The sequence below is a fragment of the Patagioenas fasciata genome, chromosome 16 (assembly GCF_037038585.1).
Source record: "Patagioenas fasciata isolate bPatFas1 chromosome 16, bPatFas1.hap1, whole genome shotgun sequence".
NCBI classification, from domain to species: Eukaryota; Metazoa; Chordata; class Aves; order Columbiformes; family Columbidae; genus Patagioenas; species Patagioenas fasciata.
The window spans coordinates 2,913,055-2,940,622 of NC_092535.1; the positions used below are offsets into that span (position 1 = coordinate 2,913,055).

The 27,568-nt window shown below is 44.0% G+C and overlaps 1 long non-coding RNA gene across 22 annotated transcripts in view; it reads right to left on the reverse strand.

The window, feature by feature from the left end:
- The window catches only part of LOC139829200 (uncharacterized), a 32,721-nt gene extending 8,437 nt beyond the window's left edge, over positions 1-24,284 (reverse strand). For 8 of the 22 annotated variants that reach the window (XR_011741571.1, XR_011741554.1, XR_011741560.1 and 5 more), the window contains exons 1-6: positions 24,085-24,284; positions 21,058-21,208; positions 20,165-20,240; positions 9,880-10,467; positions 8,956-9,062; positions 1,425-7,331 (exon numbers count right to left, since the gene is read on the reverse strand). This is a non-coding gene — a long non-coding RNA (uncharacterized lncRNA). The remainder of the gene's footprint in view (positions 1-1,424; positions 7,332-8,955; positions 9,063-9,879; positions 10,468-20,164; positions 20,241-21,057; positions 21,209-24,084) is intronic. The other 14 variants (XR_011741564.1, XR_011741558.1, XR_011741573.1 and 11 more) reach the window with 14 other exon arrangements.
- Between the last annotated feature and the right edge of the window lie 3,284 nt (positions 24,285-27,568).

Consider the following 27,568-nt stretch of genomic DNA (forward strand, 5'->3'; position numbering starts at 1 on the left):
TTTCTCTGAATACCTTTATATCCACATTGGAAATTCCAAATATCTGGGCTGTAGGTGGCTCACGCAGCTCCTGTCCTGCGTGAGCATCTCAACCGATTCCCGTCCCCATCCCATCGCAGGGCGGTCACTGCTCAGCCCCATGGGGCTCAGACGCACCCCCGTCTGCTCCAGCAGTCCTGCCAACCCCGGCCCTACGCTTCCCAGCCCTTTGCAGCGCTGTCCCTTTTAGTCCTCCGCTCAGCAGGAGCCAAGAGGTACTTAATACCGAACCATTTGGCACCTTCACTCTGGGCTGCCTATTCCAGGTTGCCAATACAAGCGCAGCAGCTCCAAACTGCCCAGCCATGCCAAGAATTCTCTCCCTTGTGTGCAGCTCGCCAGCCAGAGGCAAATACATGAACTTTAGAGACTATCTAGGGGGAATATTCCAGGAATTTAGATTTCAGCCCCAGCAGTATGACCATACATCATTAAAGCTGTCTCTCCTGCCAATGCGAAAAGCAAACATTGATGATTTAAATCACGGTTCCCTGCTGGCTCATTTAAATCACTTGGATGGAAATCAGACCACCTTGTCGCTGTGGAAGAGGTAGAAATGAAAGTTGTGGATTCATGACTCCCAGGTCAACACTCTGCATTGGACATGGACCAGGTGACAATAAATCCTGCAAGGCACAGTATATAATAAGCAATTTTATGAGGTGTGGCACAGATGAATCCTGGTTCTTACAGTTGTGTGTGTTGTGTTTATAGTTTCTATTGTCTGTGAAGTGTGACTATTGACCAAAGCTTTTCCTGCAGTCATGATATGCAATACAATGCTCTTCGGTGTCTTGTGAGGGTAAATGAGTCTTCCATTCTGTAAGCACTTCCATACAGTCTTTCCCTATTTATTTATTTTTTTTTTAACCCACCAGCCTATTATCAAGAAACCTGCACAAGATGCAAAGTTGACATTTGCATTTGCTGCAGAAGCTGGTACCATGTGCACGAGGGGACACCTGGAACCACAGAGCGTGGGACAAGGAGCCTTGAAAGCATACGTCTGATGGCGCCTTCCCAGGAGAAGCTTGACCTGGACACACGCGGGCCTGGACCCACATACCCATACACGTCCTGGGATGCTCTGTGCAGCCTGCGAGATGTGGGACACAAAACAGTTGTCCAGCCCCCATCACTGAAGCATCGAGCAGGGCACATGTGTTAGCAGAGGTGGTCTCCACCACAGAAAATCTACTGTTTGACTGGGGAAGCCTAAGCAAGCTTGGCAAAGTACAGGTGAGTAACCAACACCAACAAAAAACAACCAACCAAACCAAACCAAACCAAACCAAACCAAACCAAACCCCAAACAAACAAAAAACCAAACCAAACCAAAACACCCAAGACAAAACCAAAATAAACCAACCAAACGAACCCCCTACCTTTCCACACAAAGACCAAATCCTGATCTCTCTCAAGCGAGTGGAGCTCTGCCAGCTCGCTGGCACACAGACCTCTTTACATTGGTTTGAATTTTTACGGCTGTACAATAACCAACCAGCAGCAGAACCTGCAATGTAGCAGAGATGCGTTGGCTCCACATTTTCCTGCCTGTTGGGCTTTTCTGAAAGCAGCAGATTTTGTTGCCTGTGTTACCTACAGGAAAAGACAACATTTAGTATGAGAGCAGGTATGAGAACGCAGCCCCAGAAGAATGCTTTGTGTGCAGGCAGCTGCCCACATTTTGACAAACTTGTTTGACACTTTCAGCATTGGGGAGGCGTTTGAGAGGTGACAGCTGATTTTGGTCTCCGTGGCATTGAATTCTGATTGCTGACATTCACAAGTGCTGTTAAAAAAAAATATTCCTGGCTTAGGAACAAATAAATAAAGAAGGAAAGAAAATAGAAAAATAGAAGTAATGTCACATCACTGCTCTCTCCAGCACAGGTTTATGGGAGCGAGAGAGAGAAGACGACATAGATTTAAGTCTCTCTGGCTATTTTGGCTGCTAAAGTGCCTTGTCCATGGCTGGCTCTTTATTGACTATGGCTAGGACAACATTTAGGGGTCTCCCGCGCTATTTAAAAGGTGATACACTCCACACACCAAAAAGGGGAGAAAAACTCCACTTGAAACAGTGTCCTCAGCTGACAAAAAAAAAAGGTTTACCTTGATATGCCTACAGAAGGCTCAGAAGAAATGTTCAGAGATAGCAGAGAGGCAGCTCCTATAATAAGAATGTGCTTTGTCTGCAGATGCACTTAGATGGCTCAGCTCCTTACGAACTGATTTCAACCTCTGCTTTTTGAAGTAATAACAGCTCATTAATGAGGATTTTACTTCCTATTAGGGGATCCTGCTGGCTCTATTTAGAGTCTTCAACCCATGCTTGCTTTCTTTGTTCCCCTTAATGCTTTTTTCCTCAAATCTTTTTCCAGCGGTCAAAGGGGAAAAAATTACTCCTATTTGCATTATACCAAGGGCAGTGATATTATACTTCTTTCAAAAGACCCTTTCACAGCTTTCCATCTGCCTATCTAATGGTTTAAAACAGAGAAAGAAGTCTGGCAGCTGGCAAGTGCCCAAGATCTCCCAGCATGGGGAATGGCTTCAGTAAATAGCTGGTGCCCTCTCTGAATGTGGTGCGGTCTGTGCTTAAGTTTCTTCTATTCTGCTCAAGTGACAGAATAACCCACCAGCCCTCCCAGTGCCCTGGCCTGAGACCCAGGAGCAGCCACCTCTCCCCAGGGTGCTGAGCCCCAGTTGGGTTAGAGATGGGAGGGGAAAAGTCCTTTTCTGAAATAATCAGCTTCCAGACCCAAAATGAGTGACCAAGAGCACAGTCAGTGCCTTTATCTCATACCCCTAAGACCTGCAGAAGAGTCTGAGGATGCACATCCCTTCTACTTCCCCGGTAACACAATCCCCTTCACCTCCATGGACAGCAGCATCATAACGGTTCAGCAAAGAAGAGATCAAAGAACATTATGGAAAAAGGTGGTGGGTAGACTGCATGTGAACAACAGCAAGAAGAAACATGATAAATTCATGCTGAGACCTCTGAAGATGGGGACAAGAAGGTGAAACAGAGAAATTTGCAGAAGGATGCAAATATAATTGGGACATGGTTGGAGCTGTGTGATCTCTTAAATTGAATTTCTGTTTGGTGTAACATCCCTTGTATATGTTAATCGGGATGTGCTCTAGCAGACTGATTTAGTGTTATCATCAAAAAGGGTTCCTCAGCCGCCTTTGTCAAAGGAAGATTACAAATTATTTCAGATAAGTAATGGAACTAAAGACCTTTAAAACTAATTGGCCATTGCGCAATCCCGTTAATAACCTTTCTTGTCTAACAAAACGTAAGAAGGCAATTACGGGGCAAATACCAAAAAATCTGAACCTGGTTTCTTGCATGAAAATATGATTTATATGCCACTGGCTGTTCCTATCAGGAGAAAAAAATATGGCAAATGATCATCTATTAACAGCCAACATGGCCAAGAAAACTACAGCTACTTAATAAGGCCTGAGTTGGGAATGGTTTAAGAACCACACTCTCCCAGGTTTGCTACAGAAAACAGGAATTTCCATAAAGTCTCCATATTAAATAAGAAACCCTGGAGTTTATTGAGCCTTGACAAGCCTGAGCTGTAGTATCCTTTGAGATACAGCTGCTTACTGGCAGCTCGGAGAGGGTTGTACCTGCCCAGCAGAGTCTTGGCGAGACATAAAATGGGTTAGCAGGACCCGGCTGTGCAAACCTGCCACGTCCCGGTGACAGCTGGTCAGGATCCGTCACAAAAAGCGAAAACAGACCTTGGAAAGTGCTCTAAGGCCTTCTGGTCCTCCCAGTCATCTTTAATCAATCAGGACCCAGCTGCTGTTTGATGTTACTATTAATAATCATCATCGTAATCAGTTGGTGTTGTTTGCATGATATTGTCTCTGTGTACATCCTTTCCCCAGTCCTAAATGCCTTTAACGTTGCTTTAAACCAAAAGAAAACAGGAAAACAAAAGAACTTGTAAGCCAACCAAATTGCAGGCAACCAAAATTTGCACCCAGCACCTGCAGTCCGGGCGGCACCTTTGAGGATTGCAGCATCGGCCACAACTCACAGGCCTTCATGCAGCCTTTTTTTCCAGAAAACCAAGTCTACCAAGTCACTAAAAGCACCAAGATTTACCTTGTGGGCAAAACATTGCTCCCTAAACACCCCCCACCCTCACCCCGCCACCTTTCTAACGTGTTTTTCATATTTGCAATAAAAAGTCACCCATTTTGTTGTTGTACCAGTGTCTTGACAGCAACTCTTCACTGCTCAAGTAGTTAGTTGGCCATGGCACCTCTCAATATTGGTGTAAGGGCAAACAAACACCAAGTTACAGAGGGATGGTTGTTGCTCAGAAACCAGGTGGGCATTTACATCTAAACAAAAATATACTTTGTCTTTAATGAATTATTGCTTCTTACCAGGCTGCATTTTCCAAATGAGACAGAATCTTCAACCTCCCTAGTAAAAGGGATCTTAGGAAATCTCATTTAAATTTCAAGGACCTCTTAGGGATAGTTGTTAATGGTTATGCTAATTGGCATAGGGTCTGAGTGACAGTTATGTCCTGGAATGATTTGCAAATCACATTTTCTTGGAGCTTATTAGCAGACTCATTAACTGTACAACAGTACATTACTTTCAGAAATTCAGATCTAAGCAGAAAATTAAAATTATTTGCTAAATGACCTAATAAAATGGAATAAAATGTGCTGAGAAAGTGAAAACTGAGGTCTATCAGGACTCCAGAATTTGGCTAAAAATAATCTCCATTTACCATTGATGTTCACCTCTCCTCTGGGAGTAGTTGTAGCCCAGGTGAAACTTGGTTAGAAACCTGTTTAGATATGAAAACAAATGAGGTCAAATCAGCAGTAGCAAACCCCAGCTAGCACACCCAGAGCCAGCATCAAGATCTACCACAGACTTGGCCAGGACTTTATCTGCTGTTGGATCTTGTGGTCCTTCCCCCACGCCTCCATTTCTCCTTCCCTCCAACTCCCTGTGCAAATAGAAACCCAAACAGATGCACCTTCCTACTTCCCTGACAAAATCTATTTGCAGAAAGTTTTGTAATAATGAAAGGTCTTCCTTGAGGTCAAAAGGATTAATGTGAAAAAATGAGAGTCCAGGTGTGTAGTTTTACTCAAAAGTGAGAGAGGAGACACTATGAAATCTCCAACCTGATTAACATACGTTACCAAATCTTCCTCTGTGTAAACAAAATGTTTCCCAAACTTCAGAACATTCACCTGCAAAACAGTTTAATGAAAATATATTTAGATTTTTACAAAACTATTAGGTTTTCATGCTATTCAAAAATACACATTTAAGTGTATGCAGTATAAACATGTATTTCCACATATTTAGAATATATTGTGCAACGCCCAGATACTTAGTGCCAGGTTTTCGAAGGAAGGAGAATCTGATTTCTGATTGTGTGTGAGCAAATGACATTGGTGCTCCAGATCCAAATTTGCTAGCAGGCAAATCTTCACACATTTGATAATTACGAACTGAAGCCCCAGATCCGAATTCTCAGCTGACAACACACCGTGCGGCATTGCCCTAAACTTACACCCTCCAGATCTCACTTTTGTGTGCCAGGTGTAAAATTTCCAGCCCCAGTTCTACCACCTCCATTTTTTTTTAATTTGTTTCTTCGCTCTCTAACCATAGGAGCAAGCAATTGTATTTTAAGGGATTTTAAAGTCCTTTTGGAGGACTTTGATTCAAAAATCATAAGAAGGGCTGGTCTGGATCAGACACACTCCCCAAAGTGCTCTGTTAAACTTTTAGGATCCTGGTCTTCACCTCCTATTCAGAATTAAAAGATGTGATTTCTTTTGGCTCTGGAACTCTTTAAATATCGCTACTTCAAAAAATCTTCAGCTGTAACAGGAATAATTGATGAGTGTACAGTATTCTTGGCACACTAAAGTGCTTTTTTCACTGATGAAATCTCAAACCAAAAGAAACTATTTAAATTTAAATGTGTTTGTCAACTTTGTACAACTTTGTTTTACAGAAGAAGCAATCTGATAAGATTGGAGTAATCTACAATGAAAGGCCCGGTGTTTTTTCTTGGACTGACATTTCAAAAGAACCAACTTTGGAATGGAAAGGTTTAAAACCAGAAATTATAATTAAATATTTTGATGTCATAAAAACAATCATTTCACATTAAAAAAATACATTTAGCCATACTGCTGTGGAATTGAGATGCCTGAACTTGTGATAATCTCAGAACACGCAGAAATCTGTGTCTTCAAAATCATTGTTTTCTGAAGTGTCCTGTATAACATTTCACTCTTTTTGGTAAGTATCATGGCATTCAAGTCCAGAAATCGTGTTTTCATCTCAGCAGGTCCTTTCAAAGGTTTTTCCTCAAACTCTAGTGGAAATGCTGTTTTAATCTACATATTACTCTTCATTGTAATATGGTCCGAACTTGAAGTGCTTACAAGCTAATGAGCAATTCCGCTTGGGGGAGCTGGAGAGGTCAAATCATTAAATGCACAAGTTGGAAATGAAGAAAAACAGACTCTAGGGAGATTTTCTCTTTAGAAAAACCTACTTTTGACAAAAATTTGTCGTATTTTCCCCTAATAAACAGGGAAACCTCCTGTAGCAAAGAACCTCGGAAATTGTTGTCAATGTAACATAGGGTGTTATAGCCTTAGAGATGTATTTACACATATATATGGTGTGTATATATAAAATATATGCTAAAAGATAGCATGGTATTTCACCATGGGAAGGCAGTATGATCTTCATCATAAAACACAGTTGCTTTGGGCTGCAAAGTGCCCCTACCTGGGGAGATTTAGCTGTGCTCTGTTAAATAGAAAATGGTACCTCCAGGTACCTCTTGGCACCAAGTGTGGTAGGAAGCACCATGCGGGGACCTTGGGAACTGGTGTGTGCTGGCGAGCAGTGTGAGGACCATGCAGGACCACCACATCAGCAATGAATCAACAGCATAGATGAACATTGCCTGAGGATCCAGACATTTTCCCAAACCGGGCTGGCATAGATGAACATTGCCTGAGGATCCAGACATTTTCCCAAACCAGGCTGGGCTAAGCATGGAAATTTTGCCCAAAGATTGGTCTGACCTGCTACCAAAAATGGGTCAAAGCCAAAATGTTTGGCTGCAAGTCTGAAGCTCCTGGTGCTCCGAGAACTGGACCTGGTGTTTCTGCTCGATGTGTCCTCAAGCACATCTGCATGCTACTCATTCTTCTCCCAGAAGCCAAATAAGGAACACAGGCAAATAGAAACTCATGTCCTAGGAGGAAAGGAAAGGTAGGAGAACAAATGACAGTAAGAGGAAGACTCAACTTCTTTAAGAGTTCAGACTTGCGATGTATGAGCTCCAAGAAGCCCAGTAGTGCTGTCTAACACCTGCATCTTTAGAATTGTTTAAGCTTCAGCAAAAGTGTGGAAGTCTATGAAGTCAAAGCAACCACACGACAGAAAATTTCACATAGTGCCTTTCATCCCAAGCCCTTTTCACATTAGTGACCCAGCTGTGTCTCCGCATGAATTTCCATTTGGCTTCAGAAGCTGCTCAGCATGTCGAAAAATCAGCCGACTTCTTTAGGAAACGGCATGCAACGTTGGGATCTCAGCGGTACACTTCTGCACTTCAAAAAAAAAAAACGCATTCTGTCTTGATTTCTATTTTCTTAGCTTTAAAATAGGGACAAAGAAAGCTCTAAACCCTGCACTGCTCTCCAAAATTGAATGGAGTGGGAGGGGCTGAGGTTGGGGAACTGGGATTCTGCAGTGGCAGAGGAGGTGGTCACTGGTTTTACGTGGTCTCGGTTCTGGCACAAACTAGCTGGTGCTACTAGTTTGCTTTAGGAGACCTCAATTTCCCAACATTTCAACTCAAATCTGTAAGCTACAGCCAGTGTTTCAAGGCATTCAGCCTGCCCACAGGCAGCATTATTCTGATAGCTTCACAAGAGGAAAATATCTCGAGTGTTCATCCTTTTAAAAGCCTTCCCCAAGTATGTGCAGCTCATCCTGTCAGCCGCTGGAGTTTTCCCCTGCAGCTACATCTTTCCACTGTATTTCTGTGTGTGTAGTAATAAAAACAAGGTAATAATTTAGCTCCCATGATTGTTGTACCAAAGCTTGTTTTTTATCCCACTCTCTTATCTTCTCCATTCAGAGCCAACGTATCTTATTACTTTGCAGCAAACATGGTCAGAGATGAAAGATTCTGTCATATATTTTCCTTCATATTAAACCACAAGGCTTTATACTTCTCTTTCATTTTTCAATCTTGGACTTTATTGTTTCTGACTATCTCTGCCAAATGTGATTTTGGCTTTCATGCGGATGTGAATATGTGCATTTCTCTATTTATCCTCTTTATCACAACCAAACAAGATTGGGAGCACTTTAAAATAACTGGCCACTGAGTCCTGTTTCATCAGTTATTTGTTGCAATGACCTTACTAGGTCAGACTTGGGGTTGTGCAGGTACCAGAATAAAACATTTTTTAAGACTTGCGATATTTAAGCACAGAACAGTTTGGGTTGAAGGGACCTTCAAAGCTCATCCAGTGCCCCCCCTGCCATGAGCAGGGACATCTTCACCAGCTCAGGTTGCTCAGAGCCCCGTCCAGCCTGGCCTGGGATGTCTCCAGGGATGGTTCATCCACCACCTCTCTGGCCAACCTGGGCCAGGCTCTCATCACCCTCAGGGGCAACAATTTCTTCCTCATGTCCAACCTGAATCTGCCCTCTTTTAGTTTAAAACCATCACCCCTTGTCCTGTTCTAACAGACCCTGTCTCCATCTTTCTTATGGGCTCTTTCTAAACTGAATCTTATCCTCTCCATATCAGCAAAACACATCCCAGCTGCAGGTAAGGATTAAAATTCTTGATCATGCAGTACCACACTTAATTATTTTCCCCTCTGTCTTCTTCCTTCAGATCACAGGATTTTTTTCATGGTGAAGGGTTGGGTTTGCTCCAGACTCAGTGAACATCATTTCTATCCTGCTGAGGGAAAAATGAGAGTCAGAAAAATAATCAGAGTTTTGAAAACTATTTAAGTAATAATAATTCACCTTTTAAATTTATACTTTGAGGATGGAATGGAAGAGAAGCCAGAAAGATCAGGGTGCCTGAAGACTTGGTATCTGAGTTTAAAGGAATAATCACATCACCTAATTTCATCTCCTAATGCTGGAAGCCTTATGGCTGAGTTCCTTCGGGTTTGTGTTGGCAACCACAAGAGCTCTCCTCTTTCCTCACAGAGTTTTATAGGCAGTGCACAGTGTCTCAACCCATCACATCAGTGTGACTTTAATCAGGTACCAACCGTACAGAAGAAAAATTATAGTTTTCCCATGGATACAGTGTTCACTGGGCCACAATGAGTCCACCTTTATGTGGTTACTTTGCAGTTGTCCACCCACTGTTTAGCTGAAGCAGTGGGTTGGCATAGTAGAAAAGGAGGCCCAACAGGGAACATTGCTGGGTGTGAATTCCTATTCACACCTCTAATTAGTGTCAGTGGAGTCATCAATGGTGTAGTCACATTAATTACACATGAATGACAGCTACAATAGCGTTGAGAGTAAGTACAATTTTACTAGAGTGCCAAAAAGGACATTACCTTCAACATAACACAAATACTGAATGTATTTAGAAATAATTTGTGATTTAAATATTTTAATATTAAATTAGAGCATACCCCTGTGGAAATAGAAAATACGGCAAAAAATGGAAAAACACTACAGCAATACAGTTAGTACTACGCTGGTCGTTATAACTTACTAAAAGTTTCTTATGAGATGGAGTTATAAATACTTACATGGTGGTCACTAAGCCTTCCCAAATCTCATCTGGCAGGCACCATCTGTTCTTCTGGCCTTGGCTGTGAGAGGGTGTGCGTGACTTGCAGGCACGAATGCACATGAACCACTCGTCTACTGGAAGATGCACAGCCCCGCTGTGGTGTGGGGAACTGAGGGTGCTCAACACACCTTCAGGGCACAGGACCATCACCACTACTCAGCCCACAACTGATGGAGAGTCTCCAGAGGTGACCATGGATGGGCTCAGTTGCTATCTCCCTTGATCACAGCGAGCTTGGATGGCCTTCTGACATTGTTTGGTGGCTCTGCTTGGGTGGAAGGAGACAGGGCAGCTGAAGCCACGTGTCAGTGGAGTCACTGGGGATGCAGGGGTAAATGAGGATGTGTCTTGTCTTGCATCTACCAGACAGCATGGGGGTGTGCTGGTATCACAGGTAGACCTGCGTGCAGTAGCTCTGATCTGTCACAGGCAACAAATGAACGTGTCACAGCACATCTTCCCCAGCCGAGCTAACTGCAGAGGTTTGGACATCACCGCCACTGGCAGGGCAGGCAAGTCTGAAGTGTTGCCCTTTCCTTGGTTTCTGATTGGGAGGGAAGAACATTTGTAATTACACTCCCTTAATGTCTTCATGGGAGCAAAACAAACCAAACCAAACCAAAAACAAATGAACAAAAACACCCCACCCAAACCAAGCCAAAAACCCAAACCAAACCATAAAAACCGCACACGCACACGACCCCAACAACAACAAAAAACACAAAAATCACAAACACCAAACCAAGCCTTTAAACCCCACAAACAAAGAAAAAAACCCCAAACACACAAAACATAAAAACAAACTTCCAAACTGTGCAGAGACCAAAAATCTCACTACTGAATATTAACAATGTTGAGAATTTTGTTCTTTTTCATTAAGAGGCATTTTCCTGGCCATTAGCATCCCTGCTACTCCTGTGCAGAAGTGCATTACCTCTAACACGGTAGAGCTGACAAGCAGCAAGAAGTGTGTAGCTTCCTGATGGTTAAATCTATAGGAAATGTCTGGTGTTTAATGAAACCCCTATGGAGACCTCCATATTAGCCATGGTTTATTGCTCCATAATGGCAGTCAGTAATTTATCTATGAGCAACAGCAAATCCTAGGTCTCTGTGCATTAAGAGTTATTTATGAGGTAATTTTAACAGTTTCACACTGGCTGGTCATTATGTTACTGAAGGCTAGCTGTCGGTAGTTGTAGCCTAGGAGGAGGGAAATACTTTCCCTGTCACTGGCTGAGTAGTAAACAATGACAAGGGAGCACTTGCGTGTTGGTGGAGAAGATGGCAGAAGAAACAGCTCTACACGAAACACTTGGAGGTCTCTGCATGGACAACAGTGTCTACTTCTCATCTCCCTCCCACCAGCTCTGTCCCAAGGTTCCCCCTGCAGCTCCCATGGTGGCACCTCTCATTCTCTTCTTGTGACCGTTTCCAACAACTGTGCTGGAGAAGAGGTTAGAGAGGATAGGGAACAGCCCGAAGATACTGATGAGCTGGAGAGCCAAGACACAGCATCCCATAGAGGAGATTTGCTGGGGTCTTGTGAAGGAACAGTTGGTGCAGAAGCTACTGAGATGCTGCTGGGGTAGGTAGGTGGCCCAGCACAGCAGGGAATGGTCACGAGGGGGCCAAAAGGATACAGGTGATACCTGCACTTGCTGGAGCATGCAGAACATTGTACAACCACCTACTTACCACTTCAGCTCCACCTGTGTGCTACAGACAGGCTGCTGGAGCATAAACCGTGAAAAAAGAAAGTTGAGGACAGGCACAAAGCTGTAACAGAGGCTCGATGCAGTGTGACTTCAGTCACAGGACAGTGGCAGAGGAGGATGGCACTGCAGACAGATGTGGAGTGGTTACAGGGCAGACAAGCTTGGATAAGGAGGCTGTAGAAAGTCTAGCCACCAGCTGGCCAGAAGTGACAGTGACAGTGACAGCCATGTTCCTTAGTAACAATCAAAATAGTCAATATTTGCTGTGGCAAACCTGGGGCAGAGGGTTTGGTGGTGCAGGGGGGTGAGCGCAGTGTGGGAACCTTCTCCACCGCTGCTTTTGATGTGAACAGTTTAGCAATTAACACTATTGCTAATCACTGCTCTAACAGAACTGAGCTGACAGTACTTTTCTGGCAGAAGAGAAAGAGATTCCCTGCTTGATGAGGATTACAGCAAAAGGCAGGAGGAAATCCAAATGGAAAACGGGGGTGAATAAGGTGCTGGCATGGACACATGAACCTGCATTTCGTGCTTCAGAAGCAAAGACGTATTAATCAGTGGCTGTTCTGAGACAGGGAGTGATGTGTAGGAAGACTCACCCCCTTGCCAAGGAGGGTAAAAAGGATTCATCAGCTATAGAGAACTGTGGTTTAATTTAGCACCTTTATCAAGGAGAGGCTTTTAAGAGGGATCAATTGAAACATCGACTGCAAACACAGAAGACCACAGCAAGTAAACGATTATACTAACTGTGTTTACCTATACTGTGCCCATTTGCCTCAGGTTTTTAGATGCAATTCTTCACTGATGGAATGGCAGATCGGGCACATATATAATGCACACTCTGACTATAAAAACACAGAGGATCTTTATTGTTGCTACGCAACACTCCAACATGGCAATTATTTGACAACTTTATGGCCCCGACGCCCTCCGTTTGTTTTGCTGTCCACTTCGCTAGATCACCAGCTTTGGCAGCTTCACTTACTTTCAGTCAACATCATGTTGCAGTCATTCCCCTCTGTGGATGGGCAAAATACGGCTCCATTCAGAGCAAAACACCCCCACAAATAAACAAAAATAAACAAAAAAAACCCACAAAAAATAATCCCAACCCTCTCAAACCTCATGATCTTCATTCTCAGGACAAGGCTCATGCCATGGAGCTGCTTCCCCACTTTTATCACAGGAAGAAAAATTAATGTTTCTATTTGCTCTCGTCTTTCTGCTTGTGCGGTAGTGAAAAAGCATGAAAGTTGCATCAGAACTGATTCAGCTGCAGACCAAACCGCCCCTCTTGCCTCTCCTGCAGCTTATCCTCTTATTTATCTTACTTGTCAGTGTTTCACATTGAAAAGTTGTCTGGGAAGACCTTTAACCATCTTCAGCTTGGCTGCGCTATACAGGGCACTACTGACAAAGTTCTCCCCTTTACATCTGCCTTCTAGAAGTGAGACAAAGTTTAGAGTACATGATTTTGGAGACTGGTTAGTCCATCACTTTCTAGAAATACAGAGCTGAAATCCACATGCTGAACATCTGCACAGATTCATTAAGTAACCAATCGCTTAGGAATAGGGTGCGATCTATATATGTATAGTTTCAAGTAGCTGGAGGAAAATAGAGTCCATTCCTCCGATAGATCCAAGAATACCAAATGCCCTGCACTGTAACGAGCTGAAGGAGAAAAATGTAAAGAAATATACATATATATATATATAGAAAAAATCTCAAGTAAAGGTCTGGCAAAGCTGAGCTGGTAGTTTGTACATCCAGATACAATTTCTGCAGGAACAGACCAAACCCTGAGCAGCGGCGCTGTATTTCACGTTGTATATGAAAACATCCCAGGGCCTATTGCGGCTGTGCCCCCATCGCTGTGTTCCCAATCGCTTGTGAAGACAAAGAATTCAAGCTGCAGGGATTGGACTTGCTCCGAATCTTTTACAGGGGCTAAAATAAATCAGGTACCTTACTTTTTATAAGAGTTATTCCTTACAATGCCAACGTACCCTGAAACTCCCTTACAAAACAGAGACTAAGTATAACTTAGCGGACACCTGGACAGCGAAACTGAGCTTTTCTACCTCCACAAACCTTTTAGCTCCTGCTGGAACTTGCAGTGCCACAATAGCTACCAGCCTGTGAGGGTGCTCAGCGATGCAGGAAATAAAGCTAAGCCTTAAAGAAGGGTTTCACACGACTAAAGAATTAACGCCTCTCTTCCCGTGCTCAGTGCAAATAATGCTGGGTTTAATGGGGACCCCTTGAGAGGGGAATCAATCCCACCCACAATAAATAAAGTGGTGCCGTTTGTATGTTAAAAAAAGAGCATTGCAAGCCAGTTACAGTAATGATCCATAAAACCGAAATCACAGGAGCAGGGCTTTACCTGCTCTGTGATTCATACTTCTCCAGGTTGGTAAATAATGGGGACTCTTGCTGTTTTTTTATTTCTTGTGCAAGAGCTCCCATTATCAGAGCCAGAATTGAAAATGCAAAGTGAAACAGATGCCTGTCAGAGCCCTGGTACTATAACTCTCTGCACTGTAGGGGAAAAAAGGTATTATTTTACATTTAAGGACTTGTCTATGCAATGTAATTGTCACTAAAAAGTGAAACTGCTCAAAGGTCACCAGCCTTCACCCAGATCAAGACACAACAGTGTCACCCTCCGCTCAGTTCAGTGCCAGAAGTGTAACAGCCTTGTCATATTTCAGCTGAGATGCCCCTTCCTCAGCTGGAGCTCAGGGGACAGCTACAGCTCATCCCTGCTTTCCACAGTGACTTCGTGGAGATCCCCATCCAGGGGACCTCTCACCTGCCTATGGAAAGGGGACAGAGTCCCAGGGCTCCTCCTTGCAGGGTGGACCTATTCTGTGTATTGACCTCAATGTTTACCGTGCTGTGCAGCGCACAGCAAAGATAGCTTCAGTCTCCTCCAAACTAAAGAGCCCCAGCTCCCTCAGCCTTTCCTCACACGGGAGATGCTCCACTCCCTTCAGCATCTTTGTTGCCCTGCGCTGGACTCTCTCCAGCAGTTCCCTGTCCTTCTGGAACTGAGGGGCCACAACTGGACACAAGACTCCAGGTGTGGTCTCCCCAGGGCAGAGCAGAGGGGCAGGAGAACCTCTCTGACCTACTGACCACCCCCTTCTAACGCACCCCAGGTACCATTGGCCTTCCTGGCCACAAGGGCCCAGTGCTGGCTCATGGTCACCCTGCTGTCCCCAGGACCCCCAGGTCCCTTTCCCCTACGCTGCTCTCTAAGTCACCATGGTGATGGTACAGTATACATAGCTTTTTGACATCTATTGGTGATGCAAGCAAAGCCTCCAACTGATGTTGGGGGTTATATGAAGCCAGGAAATAATATCTTGAGCACCAGTTTTGGGGTGGATGAGTGCCTGCTGCAGGCTCTCTGCCGCCTGGGTTTGGGGGTTGTTTCTGAAGTGGCGTTACTTGACTCACTGGGATTTGTTGCACTTTTGTCAGCCCATCAAGCTTAACTGACTAAAATGCATCCATGAAGTACAGAGTCTGCTTCAGCAGCTGTAGCCCTTGTGGAGATGAAACAAACAACGCAAAAATGTTCCTTTTAAAGGCTTTTCATAAGTAACCAAAGAGTACATGAAATTATAAAACTGAAACAAGAGACATTTTCATGGTTACCTTGCGTGCATTAAAATACATAATAAGGTTTTATGAAATAGGCTGTATTTCTCCTCCAGACATTCCCGATGTGTAATAGGGCTCATTTGAATTGGAAAAAAGGAAACTCTTGGAATCACTCTAGACATAATCTTGGGGATTTTCCAATAAATTCAATTTATTTTGGACTTGGCATGTGGGCCTGATTGAGCTTTGGAAGGTTCATGAGAATTTTTTGGAACCTCTGTGTTAGATTTTTATCTGTTAACACAAGTGGGAGCCTGAAACAGTTGCATTTATAGCATGAGATTCACTTCAGCCTTACATCTGGATGTATTAATCAAGATCATATTCTGGCTCCATCCTTAAATGTTTTCCTTTTTTCAAATGTAGATGAGAGGGAAAAACAGCATTGCAGCTCTTCATGTCCGTTGTACCCAAATGATATTTATGTTCCAAAAAAAAGAAATATCAGCAAAATATTTTATCCTCTTTTAACTTGCTTAAGTTTCCCATTTAAGCCACTTAAGATCTTGGTTCATATGATGGAATAAAGGAGATTTCCTTCCAGTGACCACAAAAACTTTGGAGATGGTTGCATTTTCTACTTCATTTCTACCAGAGATGTTTTCTCAGCTTTGCGGCAGTGACATCTCTCTGTCATCTTGCAAGGCTTTTTCTTTTATATACTTAAATATAGCGAGGTAGGCAAAGCACGTGTGCGACTCCTGCATCGCAGGAGCTCAGAGCCTGAGGGAGCCTCAGGAGATCCCCTGGTTTATTCTCTGGCCCCAGGGCAGGATCAGTCCTGCCTGCAGCATCCCTGACATGTCGGCCACACACGTCTTCGCTCACACCACAGGGAAGGGCACTGAAATTCAATGGAGTGCAGTAGGATCCAACAACAACCACTATTCATTTGAAAATGTAATTATCATTAGCTGGGATTGTTTCATTGGAGAAGATCTCTTTAAAAAGCCTGAGCATGAGACCAAATTATTGCTAGCTCGGCCCGAGTGAGCAGAAATGGGGAAACCTTGGTACTATTATCGCATTCTGGTTTGCACAGGGAAAAAGTTGGACGGGAGAAGTAGTAAATGCCTGGTTTTCCCTGTGATTTTTTTTTTCCCCACTTTTTTAACTCAGCTATAGAGTTTCTGCATCCCCTTTGGCTAGAACAGGAATTTAATCCCTGGAGACTGAGGTAACTCAACAAGCAGATGGATCACCTCAGAGTGAAAGACAAGCTGATCAAATCACCTGCTAGTCAATTCAAGTTCATTTTCCTTTGCTGGATGTAGTTTGCAATTATGCTTGATGACTGGAGTTTCGCTTTGATACCAAGTTTGGGCAGGATGCCCTCCTTGCAATGGTTAGCCCAAAAGGCTCTCCATAGGGTGCCAGATACCTTTAAACTCCCCACTGATGCCTTTGCACAAATAAAATTGCTTTTCCAGCAGGCAGGCTGCTAGAGAGCTGGGTCTGACTGTCAGGTGTCTGAAGATCTGAATATATTGCCATGGTTAAGAACCAATGTGATTATGCAAAATTAAGCTCTGTGCATGTCTGGAAGTGCACGCGGGTGTGCAGATGAACCGAGCGCGGTCGCTTTCCCTGAAACGTGACTGCTTTCTCTAAGATAGTGAAAAATTTCTGCTGTCAAATAGATGCTCACGGAGTGCTAATGGAAAGTGGAATCTGAGCAGAAATTAAGGTTCAACCAGATTGCACAGGCTGGATCCTTAGTTGGTATAAATCAGTGCCTAGAGTGGATCTGACTGCTAGTCTACTCTAAGCTAGGCTTATCCATCCTGCTGTCGTTCTTTCCGCATGCCCACGAGCACAGAGGTTGGATGAATGTCTGCACAATCAAGATCCATCCCATTACTGTGCTGCCTGCAGAAATACTTTGTATGTCTCAGAGCAGCCTGGAGTCCACACAAGCAAAGGTTCCTTTCCAGGCCACACTGGCTCTCATGAACAAAACATAGTTGGGGCAGGTCTCGAGGAGTAGTTTTTGTCTCCTTCCCAGCTTTCTTCCTCCTCCAACCTCGCTCCCCATCTTCCTCTCCAGATGTGCCTTGGTGGGATTAAGACAACCCTGACAACTCAGAGAGTACATGGCCTTGAAAATTCAGTGCTATTTTAACAGATACTGAGAGGGAGAGCAAGTGTGAGGAAGAAGGTGAGTCCGAGGAGAACACAGATAAAACAGCCTCCTCTCAGCAGCGGTGCTTTGAAAAAAAATGACTTTCCAAAATCTCCCCATTGCTGAAACACGAGTGTTTCATGCTGGTGGATGTGACAGTCCATGAGAATGAGAGGGAAGGGGAACGCGCCATGAGCTGAGGGACCAGGAGCTGCGGCAGCCTAACAGGTGTAAAATGAGTGAAAGACGCCAGCGGGAAGAGAGGGGACGGGCTGTGATGTGCCAGGATGATTTGCTGCTTCATGGAGAGTTTGCTCAGCTGAGCAACCACCCGCCAGTGGTGCCACACGGGCACCTGCTGCTCCCGGGAACTGCACACAGCGGGTGGCAAAGTGGGATGGGGACAGGGAAGTGAGAGGACAAGTGGGGCAAGCTCGGAGGTCCACGTTGGCTCCAGACGGTGGGGTGCACATGGGAGGATGTGGGCATCGCTGTACACCTGCAGAGATCTGTTCCACTTTTTGAAGTGGGATGTTTTGTACAAGCAAAGAAAGGGAAAGGTGGAAACAGCATGTCTGGGATGTTTGGAGCTGTGGAAGCACCTGCCTTGCCAGCAGCAAACAGCAAGAGGGAGCAGTAATTATGCACAGTGCCCTTTAGCGTGGAGCGACCTCTGGCCAGAGAGAGATGGTGGCACACAAGCCCTCTCCAGAGAACATCTCTGGTTTTCCATCTGTAGCAGCCCAGCCTGCTCAGTGAAAGATATTTTGTGAGACAAAACCAAAAGGGGACAATGGCAGATTGGCTCCTACGTTCAGCCCAGTGAGACATTCTCCCTGGAACCACCCCATTGCAGACCCAGTAACAGAGAAGTGGGAATGAACGATGAGACCACAGCACCTTCTCCAAAGCTGCTACTGCCCAATGTCTCATGTGCTCCAGCTCAGAAGATGCTGGAACAAACCCTTCCCTCTCCTTCAAATAGGAGTCAAAAGATCATTTTGACTACCTGATGACTGATTCAGAAGCATATCATTTTTAGAAAACTTCCCAGGGTCAATAAAGATGAGACATCCAGTGAAGGGATTGGTGATGAAGTCCTGGTTCCTCAAGGGTTAATGGCTTCTTCACACAGTGCTCAGGTGGGCCAGGATTTCATGCTGTATTTCCAGGGTCCGAAACACCGTCTCATTATTTCTGTGATCCAAATACCGTAACAGAAGACTAACAGCAGCCAGAAAATGGATCTTAGTAGCTACTGACCATAAACAAAGTGAAATAAATACTTCTTTTCCTTTAGGCAGGCAAACAATCCATAAGCATTCAGCCAGCTGAGGCTCCGCTCAGCTCACAAATGTCAATGAACATACCGTGCCCATTTGTCGCCCAGCTGCTTGCTCTCTGTTCTGAATTTCCTCTGCTCTCTGACTTGCCATGGGACTTCCCAGTCCTGTTACACTCACACAATGCTCCAGGACAGTCACCAGGAATGGGACTCTTCCTCCAGCCCCCATGGCTAGATGTGAATTAAATGAACTTTAAATTCCCATCTGTTCAGGAGTTTCAACTTTTTTTCTGGGGGTAGCTCTCTAGAAAAACCTTGAACTGCCCAAATCCCTGCAAAAAGGGGTCAAACCTGAGAGAAGCAGCACTGCATCTTCATCATGCAAAACCAGCTTTTGCACCAGTCTGGGATCCCTCTCCAAGTTACCCAACCTTCCCGGTGTGTGCTCTACCCCTGCCAGCCCCTTTCTGCTATTTGCTCAGTACTTTACTGTGCTGATGTATCCCAAGAGCTTTTAAAGGCATAAGTAAATATCTGCAGACTGTTTCATCCTCCTTACAAGGAGAATCCCAAAGGTTATCATACAAGTCCATCCGGATTTAAATATTGTTGCATACCATGCTTTCTGTGTCTCTAAGTGCTACTGTCACGGTGTGAATCGCTTGAGTCTTACAGCATCATTTCAGGAGGTATCATTAACCCACCCACTTCACAGTGCTGCTTTAAGGCACAGGGTGATTACTTGACACACCCAAGAAGAGAACGAGTTGGTATCTGAGGTAAAACAACTCAGAAATCTCAGTGCCAGGCTCCAGCATATACATTTGATGCGGTGTGCATTAATGCAAAATTAATAGATATCCATCACTGTGCAGCAGCATTTGCTAACGGTATTATATAAGCTGGTAAATAATGCACAACACTAATACGTACATGATTTTTGACAGCCAAATGCTCTTCAGGTGACAATAACTTCTGCCAATAGAGAATTTGTCTCTCTAATTCCAAATAAGCACAATTAAAGGAGATATATAAGGAACTGACAGCTCTGCTTCCGAGACCGGACTGTTCTCATTTAGAGTCAGGTCAAGATTCAATCAATTTATAAGGGATTCTTTGTCTTGTGGTACTTTCAGGCTGAAAGGGAAGGCAAGGGGAAGAAGGCAGAAGACAACAGAAAATGCCATTGGGTAGAAATAAAAATTAAGATCTTGGGGTTTTTACGTATGTTTTATTCTTCCTTGACATCAAGCTCTAAGCTTGGCCATATTCTTCCCAGTACATACATCCCAAGCAGTCTCACTGTGCTCTTTCCATGGGTTTAGTCATTATCTCGTCTGAAAGGGAAACTGATAACTTGTCCTTTCAGCCTTCGTGACCATCAGCAAGGGGCCTTAAATGCTGGGGAAAGCTCTCTGCTCTATTTGTATCATACCTTTGGCTTCTGCAGGTTCCCAGCATCTCACGCTCCCCGTCGCAGCGGTGATCCTCCTTCCCCAACATGTGAGCACCTTCAGTGCAAACGAAACAAGGATTCAGTATTTTCAGCAACAAAAACCTTGCAAATCTTCATTTTATTATGCCCTTCAGTTTTCTAAATGTACAAGGGAACATACTTCATGTAGTTTCAAGACAGGGGAAAATCCCCAACAGAGGTTTCAAATCCCAGCTCTAAAGCAAGGTGCAGCTTCTAAAAGGAGAGATTGCTAGGTATATTTTTTTCTGTTAGGATGAGTAAAACAACATATTTCTCTTTATCCTCTTTCTTGGACATTTAAACATTGTTTTGCCTGAACTCTTTCCTAACCAAGTCAGCTGGGGGCAAGAACCTGCTGCAGCAAATTTCAGCCCAAATACTTAAAGTCTGGCAGAATCACAAAGAGTTTGCAGTGAGATGTGTTAGGGGCTCATCGACAGGTAACAGCCCTGCACAAAGAAGGGCTGAATAGTCGATGGAGACTGGAAGATAGGAGTAAAATTAAAGATTGATTTTTGTCAGTAATTTAAAGGGGTCAGAAATGATTCACCTAAAAAGAAGGATGTGATTGAGGACAGTGTAGTAAACAAATTAATAAGACATCTAGTTATTACATTTTAAAAATGCAACAAACGAAACACAGATTAAATAAACCTCAGCTGACCCAGCTCCCTGGCTGCTTGTGTTTGACTTGCCAATAAATAACAAAATCCATCGGTAAAGCTTGTTCACCCATTTCTACTTCAGGTACTAATTTCAGCCCAGAGATCAATTCCTGACACTTAATTAGGTGAATTGAGGAAAGAGATGTTTCTACTGATCGAAAAGTCACAGGAAGGAAAAGCTAATACCATTATTCTTCTATGTAGATGGAAGAAGCCTTGTAAGACGTGGCAGGTCTGGGATGCAGGCTGGGAGCCACAGCATCCTGCAGCACTCACTACATGAAAATCCACAGCTGGCAGCTGTAGCATCGCACCCAGCGCTGTTGGACCTCACCTGCTACACAGGGAAAGATAAAGGCCAGGATACTTTTCAGCCAACAGCTGCGAATGTAGAAGATAAGAAAACAATTCTCAAATTGGAAACATCAGCTCCTGGGGGAGGGTTTGGTTCTCCTCTTTCATGGTGAATACTCTGCAGTTAAAAGACATCAGACAGGTTTTACCTAACTACTCCCCACTTTAGTAGGGATGTACCAAACGTGGTAATTCAGGCTGACTCTGACGCAACTGCACAGACAGGCCCTGAGCAGCAGATTTTCTAAAGCATTTAAAACATTGATTCCCTTTTAAATCAATAGGACTTGGGCACTGAAATATTTGAAAGGTCTGAGCATTGGCCTATAGTATTTAGCGAAATCACAGCAAGTTCAAGTAAACCAAGCCAGCACTGGGAGATTTTGGGGAAGATGTAGTAAGAACCATGCTGTATTTATACTATTAACAGCTTTTCAGTCCGCACAGGCTTGGTGTGACCTGAAAACAAGCAGTTAAGCAGATGCAGCCCAGGCGTTCTGTTCCGAGAGCGCAGTCAGCTCACGTCCTTCCAGCCCAGCGAGCACCGGCAGCGATACAGCAATTACCACAATACTTACACATCCTCGCATCCCACCTTGGGATCTGGAGAGAGAGATGGAGCTCCCTGCAAACGACAAAGTATCATTATCCCCAGGGTGTAGATGGAGAAACTAAGAGATTGTTACGGGCCCACAGTCACATCACACCAGGCAGTGGCAGCAGGAATAGACACCGGCTTTGCACAGTGGCTGTTTGCACAGGCTCAGAAACCAAACGCTGTTTCTGAATATCCTGATGTCTGGGGATTTCATTCCAAGCAATGCCTATGAATACCTTTTTATTTCAGTGAATAAAGTCCCTTTTCTCATTTTAGTGCAGAGTTCCAGTGGTAATTATAATATATTTGTATTATTTAGAGAAAACTAGTGAATATGGAGAAAACAGCAAGGTTACCATATTCCAAATTCCAATGTCCTACAAATATAGAAACTATGATTATCTTAGATGTGATTCAGAATACATAAAGATGATCAGGGCGCAGTTAAAAATGTAAAAACTTTCTCAGCTTGAGTGTACATCATTACTCCCGGTTTCAAATCTGTATCCCTTTCCCTATGAGTGATAACTCTGATATTCCCAAAGAAGAAGGATGAATTTACTCAGTGCTTAGAGAAGAGGAACCTGAGAGAAACACCCTGGATCAGGAATAGATACGTCTGTGTCAGCAGACAGAGCTTATTCAGTGAATATTTTGTAACCCAGCATTATTTGCACCACTCTTCTGGAGCTGACCTTAGTAAATCCCATATTCCGTGCTTAAGGCTACAGCTTATTGATCATAAATGCAATCAAAGCCACGATACATCCCTGTACCTGCAGTGGTCAGTCTCCTGGGACGATTAATTAAGCTTGATACTGTACATATTTTTCATGCACAATTATACAACTGCCTTGTCAAAAAAAATCTGTCCAGCATTTCTGGCTGCATAATATTGATGATGGTTAGATCTGTGGGTAAAAGATTAAGCTAAAAGGTTGCTTAAAATCAGAAAAAAAATCACATAAAATGCTGCAGACAAGAGCACCCACTCAAGTCCTAGGATCCAACTCTACACAGAAGTGCCAAACTAACTTAAATTGGAGGATCACATCATAATCCCATATAATTAATGTTTGTCATCTTGCTGTAAACTGCCAGATTATCATTAGTGCATCTTTTGTATTTCCAGGAGAAACTCATTACTCAGCGAGTGAGACGTTAGGAAATTATTTACAATTATGCTGCCGAGAGCAGTAGGCTAATTCCATCTACTAATTAGCACCACTTACATAAGTATAGGTAGAGTGCTATAAATAATAGTGGTAATGTGTGCCACGCTGGCACCAGCTCTCTGGGTCTCTGTGCAGCAGTGGAAGCTGCCCCCTCTGCTGGCCTTTTAATGGGATTTTACTCAAACCACAAGAAAAGCTCCTAAAAATCATTCTTTGCTTGGGGTGGAGAGAGACGGAGTGACTTGCAACGCAGGTATTTCTAACCTCCTTTTGCAGTGGGCACCTGAACTTAAACACCAGCTGATGCTTCCCAGCCTGCTTGGCACTGCTGGGAGAAAACTGCTGCTGTATGGGCCTTTAGGGGAAGCAGGGTTGATAGGGGGATAAAGGATCCTTTGCTTTGACCTGGAAGGTGTTGTGCAGGTTCCAGGCGGGAGCCACTAAAGTGTCGAGATTTTGATGGATTTTGTGCCGCTGGTGGCTCCAGTCTCCTTAACTCAGCCACTGAACCAGGACAGAGCTTTGCACATCCCCTTTGTACTGGACCATAGGTGGTTTGCAGCAGCAACCGTTGCATTTAACATTCAATAGCGATTAGAAAACAACAAAAACCCGCAAATAAACAAGCCCCCAGTCACACAACAAAACCCAAACAAACAAAAAAGCCCCAAACCAAACCAAAACCAACCAAACAACAACGCAGTTCCTACAGCAGGAATCTGCGCCTCTTCCAGCTGGATCAACTAACGCAAAGGCTGGGGAGATTCGTCCCGTTTAACCAGCACACAGGTGTATAAAACTTGTGCCTGAATGAGTCCTGTGCAAACTAATTGTAGTACTTTGTTTTAATCTGACCTCCACAAACCTACAGTGATGCTACACTACCTCTTAGCTTTCATTCTTCTCCCTCCATGAATCCTGCTCCTCTACAGTAACCTTGATTTGGCAGGGACCCACCTTAACGTACATTGCAACATACACCTCAATCTTTTCCTTGGTGATTCGGGGATTGAGTAGAAACATGCATTTCTGTGTGAATTAATGGAAACCAGACTGGTGCTATTTTAAAAATGGAGGAGGACTTACCTTCCTCAGGAAAGCGTTCCAGGCTGTGGACCTTCCATGGACAAAAGTGGGTCAGAAACAGGCCAGGTGGACCTTCTTTTGGTGCTGTGTAGAGCCAGGCACCTTCCCAGGGTTCTGGGTCCCTCTCAAAGGCCTTGATGGCTGGAAACAAAGAATGCAAAGCTCACAGCCTTCCTTGGATCTAGGCTAACAAATTGACATCTGTTGGGTGAGGCGGGGGAAGGAAGGAAAATGGAAAAAGGGAAAAAAGAAAAAGGTCAGTGCACACTCGAAATGTAATCTTTTCATCGAAGCCAGCATTATTTCACATGTGATTTCTCTTCCCAATGACTTCAGAGACATCTGGGATGTTAGAGAGGGAAGACAAATGGTGGTGTAATGCCAAGGCATACACAGAAAAACAAGAAGTCCGGACAGCATTTTTCCTTAAGGCATCGAAATATGCAGAAATGCACAGCTGCCGTCCTATAACACTTTAAATATTAGTGACATAATAAAACAGTTATTTTCATTGTTTCATATGGTTTTCAACTTGCACACTTAGCCACAGCCAGAATTTCCTGACTAAGAGTGTGGAATTGGCCAACAGCTTCAGCCAAACTGTCTCAGATGTTAGATTCCTTATTACAATGTTCCCAGCACCAACTGCCTGGAACCGTTTAATAAGATGGAATTGCAGTTTGAATGACACACATAATCAAAATTTTCATTTGTTTTCTGAAATAAAATCCATCTAATCTCCAGCAGAAGAGAATGGAAGTGGTTTTGAGGCAGGCCGTTCATGTTCCAATATCAATTTAGATGCAATTTGAAATATCGGATTTGCCTTAATGGATCATCAGGTCTTAATATATAGGGGAAACGAAGGTATAAGAAGGGTTATTGAATGAGAAGGAAAGGCTATATTAAAAGACAACAAAAAATAAGAGAGGGAAAACAAAAGATATATTCCTCTCACTGTAACTAGAAACAATTACTACATACGATGAGATTTTTCAAAATCCTTTGGTAACTTGCTATAGTCAGACCATTTTCCTGCTGTGGCAGGACTATTCCTTATAGCCCATGGTCCAATCTACCAGGCAGTTTTTCAATAATCCATGCAAGACATCAGAATGCACCTTACATGGTTATTACATCACTCCAATCTCCGAGATGAGCTCATATAGTTTTCATTATAGGGAAAAGCCTCCATCCAAAGTGACTTGCTTGAAGAAGCAGCCAAAAGGAATAGTTTATTGCTTTTGCTGCTGTTTTAAAACATATAACATCGATTGTTTCCAGCTCGGTACTCTTTCTTTTCCTCATCAGTGACATTCTCCAAGAAAAGCTGGTTTCTTCTTCCAGCACTCAAATCCCAATGTATGGGGTTGGTTTGTTTGCTGTGTGCTCACTCTCCTATGTCATCTCAACTTTTAACCAAACACATTATTTAGGAACAATATATCCCACCCCACACATTTATCTAGTTTACATGCTTGTTAAACTGGTGCATTGTCCATCACAAGCATGGAACCTATAGTAGAAAAGTCCTCAAGGGAGCACAGGCCGGCACTTCAGACCATTGGTTCCCCACTGCAAAGCCTCACAGTTTGGTCCATCAGCCTTGACCGTCCAATGGTTGATGTTGAAAGACATTGGCAGTTCTGCTGGCACAGGGATGCTGGATGGGCTCAAACCCCAGCTGAGGGGCAGCAGGTTTGTTCATACCGGGTCAGTCTGAAAGGCAGCAGCCATGTCCCTGGGACCAATCTCTCCTAGAAGTCATTCCTAAAGCTCTCCAGACCCTCAGCTCTCCCAGGTATTCAGCACATTCCTTGTGGCGCAAGAAATCTTAGAAGAGAGTTTACAAAGCCATGTGTTTGCCCTCGCACTCACTGGTGCTGCTAATCCTCGCTCTTTCTTGCAGTGGCATCCAGCTCCTGGTCAGACTCCTCGTTTCCGCACACTCTATTGTTCCCTGTTGGAAAGATGCCCAGAATCCCCAGATTCTTCCTGATAATCTTCTTCCCTCTGGGGCATTTTCTTAATTTGGTACAGACTGATAAAACTACATTTCCCAATAGCTCCCAATTCTTCATTCTACGCCAGCCCGTATGTCCCACAGGGCCCGCTGAGCCCTATTATGTCTGGTGTGGGAAACCCATTGTTAAAGGTGGCAATAACAGAGCAGGAGCTACATCTGTATCCTGAAAATTATGTGTGCAGCAAATAAAAGCACCGCCTGGGTGAGGACCAGACCCCACATTCCTCATTCTGAGTCCCAGCACAGGCTGCGTGTCAGTCCAGGACTTACCGACGGGGCCAGTAAAGTTTTTGCCAAGAGCCTCCGGGAAAAGCCTCTGGCCAGTGGGAAGCAGCTCTGAACGCAACGAGTTGTACTTACACTCTGTCTTGATATGTCAAAAGCAGAAATGACTCTGATTTGATCCTGCTCACAGCATTCCCTCTGGGTCAATGGATATCAGGATTTGCTTTGTTGAGCATCAGGAAAGAAAGCCTGGGCTTTGAAATTACCTTTATATAGATGTATACAACCAGAAATATACAGATGTAAACACATGCACATTTGGGGCTTTTTCCTTGCAAACTTTAAAGTCATCACAACACTTTGTATATGTCAAAATCAAAGAGCAGCAGTTCGCTGTTATTTTATTTTTATTCCTTCTTATTTGATTTTGTATTTCCAGCATGTTACAATTCACCAGCTTACACCAGGGTGTAAGCCATAAAAGTATTGCCTCATTACACACACAAATGTTTTGGATTAAAATTATAGGCTAGTGGCATATATGAAAGGCAGATTATAATTAGTATCTAGACTCTCGGGTGATGAATCACAACAGAGCATTATATACCATCAGCACTGCACTGTGTTGCAGGTCAGAAGTTAACGATCCAAAGTAATGCCATTCAGCACAAGTGCTGCAGGACGGGATGCTTGTTGTCACGTCTCCAAGATAACAGGTGACATTGCTTCTTGCGCTTTGCCCAAAAATGAAGGCAGGACGTGAGGGGTGCTAGACAGACCAGTCCAGAGCATGGAGACTAAGGAGGTCTATCTCTGGCTCCTGCATGTCAGGAGGGATGAAGCAGAGAGAAAGCCAGGTAGAAAGCTGGCAAAGAATGAGCGGATAGCTGTTAGAGTCGGGAATTTTACAGTTAAAGAGGGTTTTCCAGGAAAATACCCCTCTCCTGAAATTGAAACACAGAAACATTCAGAGAACTTTTTGCTGGGATGGAAGGGCAAGAGATGGGAGGGTGGACAGGGAGACTTCCCAGCCTCCATGGAGCATCTGTACAGGCTGGAACAGACTGTCCCAGGTCTGATCATCTGCACAAGGCTGAGTAGGTTCCCAGAGGCTTTAATACTTGCTGATTTAAAAAGCCAAAAACTAGCAGCTTGCCCATTGAAATGGTGGATGCCCCATCCCTGGAGACATCCCAGGCCAGGCTGGACGGGGCTCTGAGCAACCTGAGCTGG